The sequence below is a fragment of the Triticum urartu genome, chromosome 3A, assembly GCF_056163025.1.
Source record: "Triticum urartu cultivar PI428250 chromosome 3A, HENAU_Tu73, whole genome shotgun sequence".
In the NCBI taxonomy this organism is placed as follows: Eukaryota; Viridiplantae; Streptophyta; class Magnoliopsida; order Poales; family Poaceae; genus Triticum; species Triticum urartu.
This window is the reverse complement of record NC_141875.1, coordinates 684,338,904-684,352,784: the sequence shown is the minus strand read 5'-3', so window position 1 is coordinate 684,352,784 and position 13,881 is coordinate 684,338,904. Positions and strand designations below refer to the sequence as shown.

The 13,881-nt window shown below is 44.3% G+C and overlaps 1 pseudogene; it reads left to right on the top strand.

The window, feature by feature from the left end:
* The first annotated feature begins 1,757 nt into the window (after nucleotides 1-1,757).
* On the top strand, nucleotides 1,758-2,488 carry LOC147981579 (secreted RxLR effector protein 161 pseudogene; annotated as a pseudogene).
* Nucleotides 2,489-13,881: the final 11,393 nt, after the last annotated feature.

The window sequence follows — 13,881 nt, the reverse complement described above, 5'->3', positions numbered from 1 at the left end:
TCCTTTTCCTCCTCACGGATCCTCCTTAACCCCATGAATACCAAATAGCCACAACACTGCAGCTCTGCCTGAATGGCTTCATTTTCTTTAGGTTCGGTAATTAAGCTGCAGCTCAGTTTCAGCTTCAGTAAGCTGCAGGACCAAAAATAAAGTCAATGCTATAATTAACTTGGATAAGTGTTCACATAAATAATAAGCATCGCACAAAGGATACATGTTTGATCAGATAAAAATAATCGATGTTATGTGTAAATCAATACACATATGTTGTTGATGTTTATAAAGTGGAGGCCCTTTGCGTGAAAGAATGATCTTGAAAACTCTAAACAGCTATTAGTAGAGATTTTTGTTCTTATTTTTCATGGACGTTCGGGTGCATGGTTCACGTCAAGAGCGTCGGGCCCGGCATCACCAAGCTGAGCGATCGCTCGACGCCGATGGTGTTCGTTGGATATGAAGATGGGTCCAAGGCCTACCGCGTCTATGATCCTGCAAGCAAAAAGGTACGGGTGACGCGTGATGCAATCTTTGAAGAGAACAGGCCTTGGGTGTGGCGAACTCCGGGCGCGGCCACGGACGCACCGGCATCGGCAACGTTCGCCGTGGTCTACACCACGGAACATGGCACTCAGGAGCGGGACGCTGGGATGAATGCGGCGCCCCCAACGCCAAGGAGCCCGGCGACACCAGCGTCTTCATTGCCCGGGACTCCGCCCTCTGCAACAGCTGGCTCGCCTGCGGCGAGCACGCCCGCGGTGTCCACGCCCGCGACGGCCACACCCAGCACACTTGGCAAAGACATTCGTTGGGCGACGCCTCCCAGCCACGATGAAAATCGCCGAGATGTGGATACTGGCGACATCCGCTATCGCCGTGTCTCTTGCATCATGGATGAGACTGAGGGGGAGGCCGTGCGTGAAGCAATGGAGCAGTGTCCGTTGAGCACCGAGGAACCAGCCAACATTGGTGATGCGCTCGAAGATACAGCATGGAAGCATGCCATGGATGCTGAGATGGACTCGATCGCTGAGAGCGGCACTTGGGAGCTAACTTCACTCCCTCGAGGGCACAAGGCGATCGGTCTCAAGTGGGTTTACAAGGTCAAGCGTGATCCAGAAGGCAAGATCCTCAAACACAAGGCTCGGCTGGTCGCAAAGGGATATGCACAGAGAGAAGGGATAGACTTCGAAGAGGTGTTCGCGCCCGTGGCACGCATGGAGACGGTGCGCTTGTTCCTGGCTCTGGCCGCGCACTCTGGGTGGGAAGTACACCATATGGATGTCAAGTCCGCATTTCTCAATGGAGAGCTGGGCGAAGAGGTGTATGTGTCACAGCCACCAGGTTATGCAGTAGCTGGGAAGGAATCTCATGTACTGAAGTTGAGAAAAGCTCTCTATGGTTTGCGGCAAGCCCCGAGGGCATGGTATGCCAAACTGGATCACACTCTCGGCGCACTCGGGTTCAGTAGAAGCCCGCCGGAGCATGCAGTCTACAGACGCGGGGACGCGCGCTCATTTCTGATTGTGGGTGTGTACGTCGATGATCTCATCATCACAGGCACTGATGCAGCTCACATACTGGAGTTCAAGGAACAGATGCAAAAGCTTTTCAAGATGACAGATCTTGGATTACTCAGCTACTACCTGGGCATTGAAGTATCGCAAACTGAGGGAGTGATCACCTTGTGTCAGCGTGGCTATGCTGAAAAGATTCTGGAGCTAGCAGGAATGAGTGACTGCAATCATAGTCAGACACCCATGGAGTGTAGGCTGAAACTGAAGAAAGAAGATGAAGGCAGGGCTGTTGATCAATCTCTGTACCGCAGTGTAATTGGAAGCCTGAGATACCTGGTACACACAAGACCAGATATCACATACGCCGTTGGCATTGTCAGTAGATTCATGGAGAGGCCAACCACAACACATTGGGCAGCAGTGAAACAAATTCTCAGATACATTCAGGGCACTCTGAACTATGGCTGCCGTTATGTACGAGGGGGAGCGGTGAGCTGCTAGGGTATAGCGACAGTGATCATGCAGGCGATCAGGGAGATCGCAAGAGCACGTCAGGAAATGTGTTCTTCCTTGGAGAGAACCCAATCTCTTGGACATCTCAGAAACAAAAGGTAGTGGCAATCAGTTCGTGTGAGGCTGAGTATGTGGCTGCCGCAGCGGCAACCTGTCAAGGCCTTTGGCTGAGCAGACTTCTTTGTGAGATGAAAGGAGAAGAGCCAACAAAGTTCAAACTCTTGATCGACAACAAATCAGCCATTGCTTTGGCAAAGAATCCAGTTCATCATGATCGCAGCAAGCACATAGATGTCAAATACCATTTCATCAGGGAGTGCATTGAGCAAGATCAAGTGGAGGTTGATCATGTTCGGACAGACTACCAGCTGGCAGATGTGCTGACCAAGGCGCTCGGGCGTGTGCGTTTCGTGGAGATGCGGCAGAAGCTCGGGGTCATGGAGATCAACAAAGCACTCTGATCTTAAGGGGGAGAAGTGTTGGCATAAGCTCACCCGTTGCATGGCTGTGTAGGCTAGTCTTTGCTTTATTCTGTTATTGTAATAATGTGTGTGCATGGGAGATTAGACCCGCACATGCACGTAGATCGTGGAGCGAGTCTAGCTCGTCCACTTCCCCTCTCTCTTCCTGGTTTGTCTCTCCTGGTGGATGATCACGCTGTGGCTCAGGGTCGTGGGATGGCGCGGCCATCTCGGATCATAGCGAGTCCACCGGGAGATAGACTGCTTCTCGTTGTAACCAGCATAAAGTGAGGAAACGGAATAACAGAAAAGCTGCGAAGTTTGAGCGGCAGAAAAACTCTCTCTCGTGCGAGTCCAGTTCCTTTCTTCCTCCTCGTCAGATCGGCAACGACAGGGACAGGCCAACCGAAAGATTCGGCGAGGCTCCATAGGTTACGTCAGGCGGGCTCTTCGCCAATCGTCTGCACGCGTGCACGATCCCAGGCGAATCCCTCGCGTGCCCCCAGGGTCTTCATGCAGGGCTGGGCTGGCGGCTGCAGATCCTCCTTGAGGTTTCCGCCTGCTCCCTCTTCCAAGCCAGCATGCAATATGGGCCTATTTTTTCATGAGAGAAATTTTCCTCCACCAAATCTATTTCTGAATATTCTCCACAATCCACAAGCTCCATGATGGCCCTGATCCGGGTTGCAAAAACACCATTATTCTTAAAATTCAACATTAGAAAGTCAGATAGAAAATGCAAACCAAAGATCTCAACTCATAGGGTTACAAGGCAGTGGAGCACCAGTTCGCTGAGTCATACATAAAAAAATTAATCCACAAGTCACTAAATAACTATCACAATGAAGTTGATTTTAAAGAACACGTCAGGCGATACTAAACATACAAGATGGCACACGACACTATCGAGTTCATGGTCGATTCTGTGCACCCCGACCGTGTACACAAAGTTGTAGCTATCAGAGTTCTTCTTTGAGATCCTACAATAATTAATGTCATGCACTATATTAATGAGTAAAACACATGCAAAAACTAAATTTGGACAGATTTTGCTACCTCTGACAATTGGATGCGTGTACATCGATTGTGACATGGCCCCTTGCAATAGCCACATTTACCCTCTGATCTCGTCGTCTTCATCTTTGCCTGTAGCCTTTTCATAGCTGCACCTCGGCCTGGCGCATGCACGGGATCTAGAACCTTATCCAAAACCTTCACCTTCAAGGTTCGTCGATTGCACCTTCCTGCTCATCACTGCGCATTTCAAACTTTTTATCCATTCTTTCTTTCTTAGACACAATATAGGTGGTAACTTCTGATGCATCTAGTACCTCTCTGATCACACATTTGCTGACAACATTTATTCTCCATAAGACTAACTTAAACATAGTAGGAGTGAAAATTGTTGTGACGTATTTCTCAAAAGTTGAAGCATTTTCCTCTGTAAATGAAACGAACCGCAAGGTCTCGATGTCTTGGAGAGCCTCGTTCAAGCGTTACATTGCAAGGAAACCCTCATAATGCTCTACTATTTGAAACAACGTCATCTTACCCTCAAGATGCGTATGTAGCACAGAGTTCAAGATCTCACTCCATTGATTACTGCTCAATCTTAGGAAACAACGCCCCTCAAGATATGGAGCACACCACAACTTTCTCATCTGATACATTTGATGCAGCGCCAGGACTCCTCACTAGTTACTTTATTTCGTTGTAAGAATTGTATCTGTTTTCTATCATACTCTTCCATGGAAGATGAACCATATATGAAAGATCTTAATTCCTCCTTTACCGCGTCATCATGAAGATGACGTACAATGTTCTGCTGAATGTCCCATATACACAACCTATGGTTTGAGTTAGGTCATACCATCCTAATTGCTCTCTGCATTGCAAGGTCCTCGTCCGTGATCACAAATATCGGATGCTTCTGCCCCATGGCATCAGAAAAGGACTGCAACATACACTCCTATGCCTGGCTTTTTTCATGAGAATTGATACCACATCCAAAAATAATAGTGTTGCGGTGGTGATTCAACCCGACAAATGGCACATATGGTAGATTGTACTTATTGGTTCTGTATGTGCTATCAAAAACAATAACATCTCCAAAAGCCTCATAGTCAAGTCAGGATTGCCGATCATACTAGAACAGTCCCTTCAGATGGCCAATTTCATCACAAGTACTTGAAGAAAAAATCCGGATCTTGCTCACGTCGCGCCATCATGTGACTGGATCACCGTTTGAGCATCATCAACAGTGATTGATTCCTGCTTACTAGCATGGCGGAAATTCTAACTGTACCTCCTCGTGCATCCAACCTGATCATATCCACCATATTGCATGCACAAAATATCCATAATATGGTGTTTGCAGATCCCAGATTTTCCATGTCTGCAATGTCCGCTTTCTGCCCATCACTAATTCATCTGTGCGAATGCAAAAGACACGAAAGATCCCATGGAGCTAGCGGATGGTTGTGTTCATCGATGAAATCCTTCACAAATGATTGACATGTTTCCTCATGTCATGCAATGACCAATTTAGCTTCACACCCAGCATGAGTTATAATCTATGGCCTCCTCTTTCTATCTTCCATCTTCCTCTTCATGTTCTTCTCTTCATGAACCCCTTCATGACTACACACAATTTTCCTTAAAATTATCTGATTGTTGGATCCATCCCACTTAACATAACTTTTCCTCACACTAAAACCTTTCAGAAGAACATATTTGTTATAGAATCTATATCCTTCATCCTCACTATGAAACATTCTGTTGCCAATATGATAGTACTCGAACATACACTCAATAACTTACATCCGACATGTCTTCCTGCATGTGAGGCCAACTGATCATCAATGATTATCCATGTTGCAAATTAAAAATAGCTCACAGGCAAAGGCAAATGCATGCAAAAGCCAGTACAAAATCTTGTGTGGAATATTAAACTTTGCTCGTTGTACATGTGAGACCAACCGATCATCAACGTCGATAAACTACTGAACTAAGCATCGATGATCAAAAAACCTAAATTATATCGCATGAACTACGGAAACCTAAATTGATGATGACTAAACTAAACTAAGTAGGAAAGTGGAGGCTAGAATCCAAGTCAAGTCAGATTCATACCTTAGGATGGCAGGCGGGAAGAGATGGGATCGGGCAGCATCGAGTTCCTCCACACTAGAGCGTCGCCCCGTCGCCGCCAATTCAGCCAGTACAGATGTGGTGCGTTATTATTCTTCTTGCCGTCGGGCACGTCGAGGACATTGAAGGGGACGAGAGCGAGGACGGTGAATTGATTCCTCTTGCCGGGCACGTCAGGGACGGCGAAGGGGACCAGGACGAGGACTTGACCTCGATCTCGATCGATTAGACATGGTTCTGGTCGTGGAGGTGATCGGTTGAAAAAATATATTTCATCATGGACCATTATGCCCTTCTTGGATTAAACAAATTAAATGTAATCATTTTTAATCACCCAACTATAGCGACCCGACCTGAAACGGCAACGCCTCTGTGTATCTGATGTTTTAGTGTGGATGACAATTAGAATGGAATAAGGGTCTAAAGAGAAAATAACCCTACCCATATGCATGCAACAATCATTAACACACCAAACATTCATTTATTCAACTCAATCATGGTTCAAACTCGGGAAACAAGTCTTGCGACAAATCAAAACATCGGCCTAATCGATCAACGAGAAAATAAAAGATAACATGGTGGTCGTGGCTAAGTGTCCCCCTCAGAACTCCATGTTGATGCGTCCTCCAGTGGTGCTCTCTTCGTAGTCATCATCGTTGCTCACCAAGGGGCCATTGACGTCATTTGGGTGAAGGTCTTCTCCCTGGTCCAATTTCTCCTCCGTGTTGGCAATATAAATCTTCAAGTTCGTGGTCCTCTCCAGAAGGTCCTTGACTTCCTCTTCATGCTCTTAGTGGGCTCCACGCCCTTCATCCTCCAATTCCACTTCACGGAACATCAGCTTCTTGACCGTCTTTGTGCTTCTGCGCAGCTGAGTCTCAAGAGTCCTAATGTGAACCTACATGTCTTGGACAAGTGAAATGATGGAGTCATCGTTCTTGGTGCATATGATCTCTCCATCTACAGTCCTGCAGGAGAACATGGTGAGGTCTGATCCAAGGAGATCGCCTCTGTACTCTTCCCTAATGCGTCCAAGTGCACGGTCAACAGCCATGTTTCTCCCGAGGATCCAAGTGGGAGAAACAAACTGGAAGTCAATGGGCTCTGAGAAATTTCCGAAGGCCCTCCTGGGTATGTGCACGTCAATCTTCCAACGAGGGTCTATCGAAAGAGCCATGATAGGTGTCCCGGTGATAGTAGGCAGAGCAATCTTCAACTCCTTGATGATTTGCACCAGCTATTTGCCGAAGGGCATTGTCTCGTCAGGCTGGCAAACTCCGTGATCAGGAATGGGGTGAAGCAGGCCATCTAAAAGATTGAAACTCCATGATCAAGACTAGGGTCAGGTTTTTCATTTCCGACTCTTCTCCAATTTTCAATCTTTTAGATGGCCTCCTTCACCCCAGTCCTTATCACAGAGTTTTGCCAGCCTGCCGATACGATGCCCTTCAGCAAGCAGCTGGTGCAGATCGTCAAGAAGTTGAGGATTTCTGTACCTACCATCACCGGAACCCCTATCATGGCTCTTCTGATAGACCAACGTTGGAAGATTGAGAAGCACGTACCCGGGAGGACCTTCAGAAATTTCTCAGAGCCCATTGACTTCCAGTTTGTTTCTCCCACTTGGATCCTCGGGAGAAACATGGTTGCTCACTGTGCACTTCGACACATCAGGGAGGAGTACAGAGGCGATCTCCTTGGATCAGGCCTCACAATGATCTCATGCGGGACTGCGGATGGAGAGATCGCACGCACCAGGAACGACGACTCCATCATTTCATTTGTCCAAGACTTGGAGGTTCACGTCAGGACTCTGAGACTCAGCTGCGCAGAAGCACGAAGATGGTAAGAAGCTGATTTTCCGTGAAGTGGAATTGGAGGATGAAGTGCGTGAAGCCCACTACGAGCATGAAGAGGAAGTCAAGGACCTTCTCGAGAGGATCTAGAAATTTAAGATTTACTAGCAAAAGGGCCCGTGTGTTGCAACGGGAGAAAATAATACCACACGCTCTTAATCTACAAAAAAAATGGTTTATATCTCAGTATTTGTAGCTACGGCCCAAACAAAGATGGTCTTTGCCTACAAAAGCTCAAGTTCAAGATTCCACATGTCTTATATTTAAACACGGCTTTCATGTTGATTTAATATGTACAAAGAAACGGGCAAAGAAACAGGCAAGTGATTTTCAATTTCGGCTCCAATCCTGGTTTTGCTGAGATGTTCATCCACAATCCGGATCAGTACCGATATGAAAGAAAGACGGATAATGTACTATTGATTAAGATTACACCCTAGATAGTATTTTTTTTAATGGCTAATAGGTAAAATAACATCATATTCAGATTCTATATATTTTTCTAATCAAATTCCATATATAACATTTTAAATTTGGAGTTATGGTTTAGAAGAATATGAGTATTTAAAAAACATTTGATATTTACCGCCGGTTTAATGTCAGAAACATCAGGGGTTTTCTATAAAATAGCATGACGGACTAAGAATATCTATTTCTTTTATTAGTAGGTAAGATATCTCTGCCGTGGAGGAGAAAATGGACCATGGAGAAGACCTTCACCCGAATGACGCCAATGGCCCCTGCGTGAGCAACGATGATGACTACGAAGAGAGCACCACGGGAGGACGCATCAACATGGAGTTCTGAGGAGGACACTTAGTCACGACCACCATGTTATCTTTTATTTTCTCGCTCATCAATTAGGTTGATGTTTCGACTTGTCGTAAGACTTGTATCCCAAGTTTGAATCATGATTGAGTTGAATAAATGAATGTTTGGTGTGTTAACGATTGTTGTATGCATATGGGTAGTGTTATTTTCTCTTTAAACCCTTGATTTATTCTAATTCTCATCCACTCTAAAACATCAGATGCTTCTGAGACGTGACCCTCGGCTGTTTCAGCAACAGAATGTACTGATGCTGCTGTTGATCCAGAACCAAGCCAACAACAACAGCAACCCTCCACCGTAGGCCGACAACCTCACCCTTTCTTGAGGCTGGAATCCACCAACTTTTTCCTATAGCACTAAGCCCATTGTGGCAGATGATTGTTCGAGGGGATAAAAAAGGAGGTACGATCTATCCCTAAATAGTACTCTAAATTATCCACGAATCTCAATGACCAAGAAAAGAATTCCTAATTAGTCTCGAAAAGAGTCATAGAATGCCAGGAATCCCAAAGAAAGGTTTTTCTTTTCTAAATTATAATTATTCAGTCAATTCAAATAAGGAGTATCTTGTTCAAGCCAATAAATAGAGTTGGGGTTATAGTTAAAGCAACCAGTAGAAAACCAAAATAACTAGTTAAAGTAAGCATGAAAGAGTTAAATTTTATTTATTTATTTTTACTATGGCTCCGTAAGATTGACAGAGAGATGATTACCGTTGGATGCACTAAGGCAGAAAAAGTGCAATTTACCGCACATCACCAGGAAGGAGCATTTCTGTAGCGACCCGACCCGAAACGGTAACGTCTCTGTGTGTCCGATGTTTTAGAGTGGATGAGAACTAGAATAGAACAAGGGTATAAAGAGAAAATAACACTACCCATATGCATGCAATAATCATTAACACACCAAACATTCATTTATTCAACTCAATCATGGTTCAAACTTGGGATACAAGTCGTACGACAAATCAAAACATCGGCCTAATCGATCAATGATAAAATAAAAGATAACATGGTGGTCGTGACTAAGTGTCCTCCTCAGAACTCCATGTTGATGCGTCCTCCATTGGTACTCAGCCGGGGCAGATGTGTTGTGTTATTCTTCTTCTTGCCACCGGGCACGTCGAGACATTGAAGGGGAGGAGGACGAGGACGAGGACGATGAATTGATTCCTCTTGCTGGGCACATCGGGGACGGTGGGTGACAAGGTTGAGGACTTGACCTCGATCTGGATCGATTAGACGTGATTCTGGTCGTGGAGGTGATCATTTGGAAAAAAATCACCATAGACCATTATGCCCTTCTCGGATTAAACAAATTAAATTTAATCTTTTTTAATCCCCCAATAGATCGGATGGCTAATTAAAATCAGAGGGGTCTGTAGTGGGTAGTACTTCGAGTACTATGCCAATCACCGTAAAATAGCTCATTTTTGTTTTGTGTGTCGTGTACTGTGTGTGAATGAGGCTATCATTGATGCAGAATGGATTTGGCGACGTTTGGTGTACTCCACCATGAGTGAGGTCCGACGGATGTGTTGAATCCATGGCAACTCCATGGCGGTGGTCGTAGGGCAGAAATTGGGGCAGAGCTGCTGGATGCAGATGCCTCCCCTCACAACATCAGACTATGTCATGTTTTTTTCTGAAAAGGAGGATGCAATCCCGGCCTCTGCATCTCGACGAAGCATGCAGCCATTTTATTAATTATTCATCAAGACCTTACAAGGTATTACATTAATAAGCTTGAAGCCACCATCTTGGCAACGCCTGTCACTACTCCTATCTCCTTTATGAAGGGGTGTCGAATATCTGAGCCTAATACCAAACAGACATCGCACCAAAGCCTAACATCTATAGCCAGATGCCCCATCCAAGCCACTACCTGGACTGAGTCAAACACCGGTCCAGCGCACTCCCAGTGAGCATCACATGCGCAAGCTGCAAGGGTCGTCACCTCCATCTTCCATCGATCCATCCTCATAGCAGAACTGATTCATCGACCTTGCCAAGCCTCTCTGCCATCGATGCCACCATGACGCCAGACAGCGTCACCCTCCCGCACTAGTCCCTTGCCACACATCAAACGTCGAGTCTCCACTGCGCCACGCCGCCAACATATGCCACAATTAACGTGTAGGATGAAACACCGCTCCACCAAATATGTCGTCCACTAGTCCCTCGAGCCCGTGTACACCTCCAAGAATGATACCCCCAAGGGGGAAATGACACAATAATGTCATCGTCATCCAATCTACTGATCTAGGGTCTCCCCCAGAGGTAGAAAATAGTGGCCTAGAACTTCTCAACAGCGATGCCTTCAACAAGGGAACGACACCGAATAGCGCGCCATCGCCGGCCTTGGCAGTAGTCGAGAGCAGGTTTTCACCCAGATCTGTTCCAATAACCTCCATCAAACGTCTTGTGCATGGATCATCCAACACCGCGGCCACCGCATCGCCCGTCGCAAGTCCACAGCCGCCGACACATCCTCCGCCGTCCCGGGGCCGCCGCCCCGGAATCTAGCCCTCGCTGCCCGCCGGAGCTCGCAGCCCCACCCCGAAGCCGCGAAGCCCCACCTCACTGCCGGGCGTCGCCCGCTGCAGATCAACGTTCTTGACCGCACCATGGAGCCTGATACGTCTCCAACGTATCTATAATTTTTGGTTGTTCCATGTTATTATATTATCTATTTTGGATGTTTTATATGCATTAATATGCTATTTTATATTATTTTGGGGACTAACATAATAACCTAGAGTCCAGTGACAGTTTCTGTTTTTTCCTTGTTTTTGACTTTTATCGAAACAGAATATCAAACAGAGTCCAAACGGAATGAGACTTTACGATGATTTTTCTTGGACCAGAAGACACCCGTAGGACATGAGAACCAAGTCAGAAGAGTCCCGAGGCGACGGCAAGGGTGGAGGGAGCGCCCTAGGGGGGCGCCCCCCTGCCTTGTGGTTGCCTCAAGGCCCTCCTAACCCTATTCTTTGGCCTATAAATACCCAAATATTCCATAACCATCAGGGGAGTCCATGAGAATAATTTTCCGCCGCCACAAGCCTCTGTACCCATGAGAGACCATCTTGGGACCTTTTTCGGCAATCTGCCGGAGGGGGAATCGATCACGGAGGGTATCTACATCAACTCCATTGCTCTTTTGATGAAGCGTGAGTAGTTTACCACAGACCTACAGGTCCATAGCTAGTAGCTAGATGGCTTCTCTCTCTTTGGTCTTCAATACAATGTTCTCCTCGATGTTCTTGGAGATCTATCTGATGTAATCTTCTTTTGTGGTGTGTTTGTCGAGATCCGATGAGTTGTGGATTTATGATCAGCTTATCTATGAATATTATTTGAATCTTCTCTGAATTCTTATATGCATGATTTGATATCTTTGTATTTGTCTTCGAATTATCGGTTTGGTTTGGCCAACTAAATTGGTTTTTCTTGCAATGAGAGAGGTGCTTAGCTTTGGGTTCAATCTTGCATGATCAGTGACAAAGTAGGGGTAGCGAGACACGTATTGAATTGTTGCCATCGAGGATAAAAGGTGGGGTTTTCATCATATTGCTTGAGTTTATCCCTCTACATCATGTCATATTACTTAAGGCGTTACTCCGTTCTTTATGAAATTAATACTCTAGATGCATGATGGATAGCGGTCGATGTGTGGAGTAATAGTAGTAGAAGCAGAATCGTTTCGGTCTATTTGACATGGACGTGATGCCTATATTTCATAATCATTGCCTTGGATATCGTCATAACTTTGTGCTTTTCTATCAATTGCTCGATATTAATTTGTTCACCCACCGTATGATTTTCCTTCAAGAGAAAAGCCTCTAGTGAAACCTATGGCCCCCGGGTCTATTTTCCATCATATATTTTCAGATCTATAAACCAAAAAAATCCAAAAATACCTTGTTGCACTTTATTTATATTTACTTTAATTTACATTTTAGTAATCTTTTATATCTATCTCTATAAAATCTCACCATTGCAATTGATCGTGAAGGTATTGACAACCCCTTTATCGCGTTGGGTGCAAGTGTTTGATTGTTTTTGTGGGTGCATATATTGGGGACTTGCTTGTACCTCCTACTGGATTGATACCTTGGTTCTCTAACTGAGGGAAATACTTATCTCTACTTTGTTGCATCACCCTTTCCTCTTCAAGGGAAAACCAATGCAAACTCAAGAAGTAGCAGGAAGAATTTCTGGCGCCGTTGCCGGGGAGGTCTACATCAAGCCTACCAAGTACCCATCATAAACTCTTATCTCTTGCATTACATTGTTTTCCATTTGCCTCTCGTTTTCCTCTCTCCCACTTATAAAACGTCTTCAGAAAAATACAAAAATATTTTCCTTTTTATTCGCCCTTGTCTCCGTTCGTCTTCGGTTTGCTATCTTTTCTTGTGTTACCATGTGCCTTCTATTTGTTTGCATCTTCGCTTGCTAAAAAACTATTGATATGGATCCTCATCCACTTGCTAATCATTTTAAGATATCCAATTATGATGAACCAATTGCTAGTGAGTTGAATGCACTAGATTATCTTATGAAGTTTTGCTTGAAATTCGTGAATCTGAAAATTGTGATGAAGTGCTTAAAGAGGAAATTTATGAAGTGATTCACAATAACTCCTTGGATGAAAAGCATGATTGCAATGGTGTTATTATAAATTCTATTAATGTTAATTGTGCTAATAACATGCAAAACCCTAAGCTTGGGAATGCTAATATTGCTATGTCCATTACTTGTTGTAATGATCATGATTGGGGTGATTCTTCTTATGATCTTCAAAATTTATTTAAGCCTCATAATGAAAATGTTCGCGTTAATATTGAAAGTGAATTTGGAGAAGTGTCAGATCTAAGTAATAATGATCCCACTACTTTGGAGAATGATCAATCTTATGAATTTTTTAATAAAAGTGGACTTGGAGAGGTCATGACTTTATTTGATGATCCCACTATTTTGGAAGAGTGTCAACTTTGCATGCATGTGGATCATGTAGAGAATATGTTATGTGATAGCTATATTGTTGAATTTGAATATGATCCCATATATAATAATTATGAGAAAGGGAAATATGGTTGTAGATATTTTCATGTTACTAAATTACCTCTCTTCATGTTGAGATTGTCAATGCTTTATTATTCTTCCTTGCATATGCTAGTTTCTGCTTGTTTTGATAATTTGTTTGTCGATAATATGCCTATGCATAGGAAGTATGTTAGAGTTAGATGTGTTTTTCACATGCTTCATGATGCTCTCTTTGTGTTTAAATTATTATCTTATATGTGAGCATCATCGAAATCTCAATGCCTAGCTAAAAGGCTTTAAACAAAAGCGCTTGTTGGGAGGCAACCCAATTTTATTTTTATGTTTTTTTTGTTTTGTTTCTGTTTTTGAATAAAATACACATTATTACTTCTGTAGTAATTGTGTTTTGTTGTTTTAATTAGTGTTTGAACCAAGTAAGACCTTTGGGATGGCTTACGGTGATAGTTGATTTGATCTTGATGAAAGAAAGAAACTTTCACGCATAGTA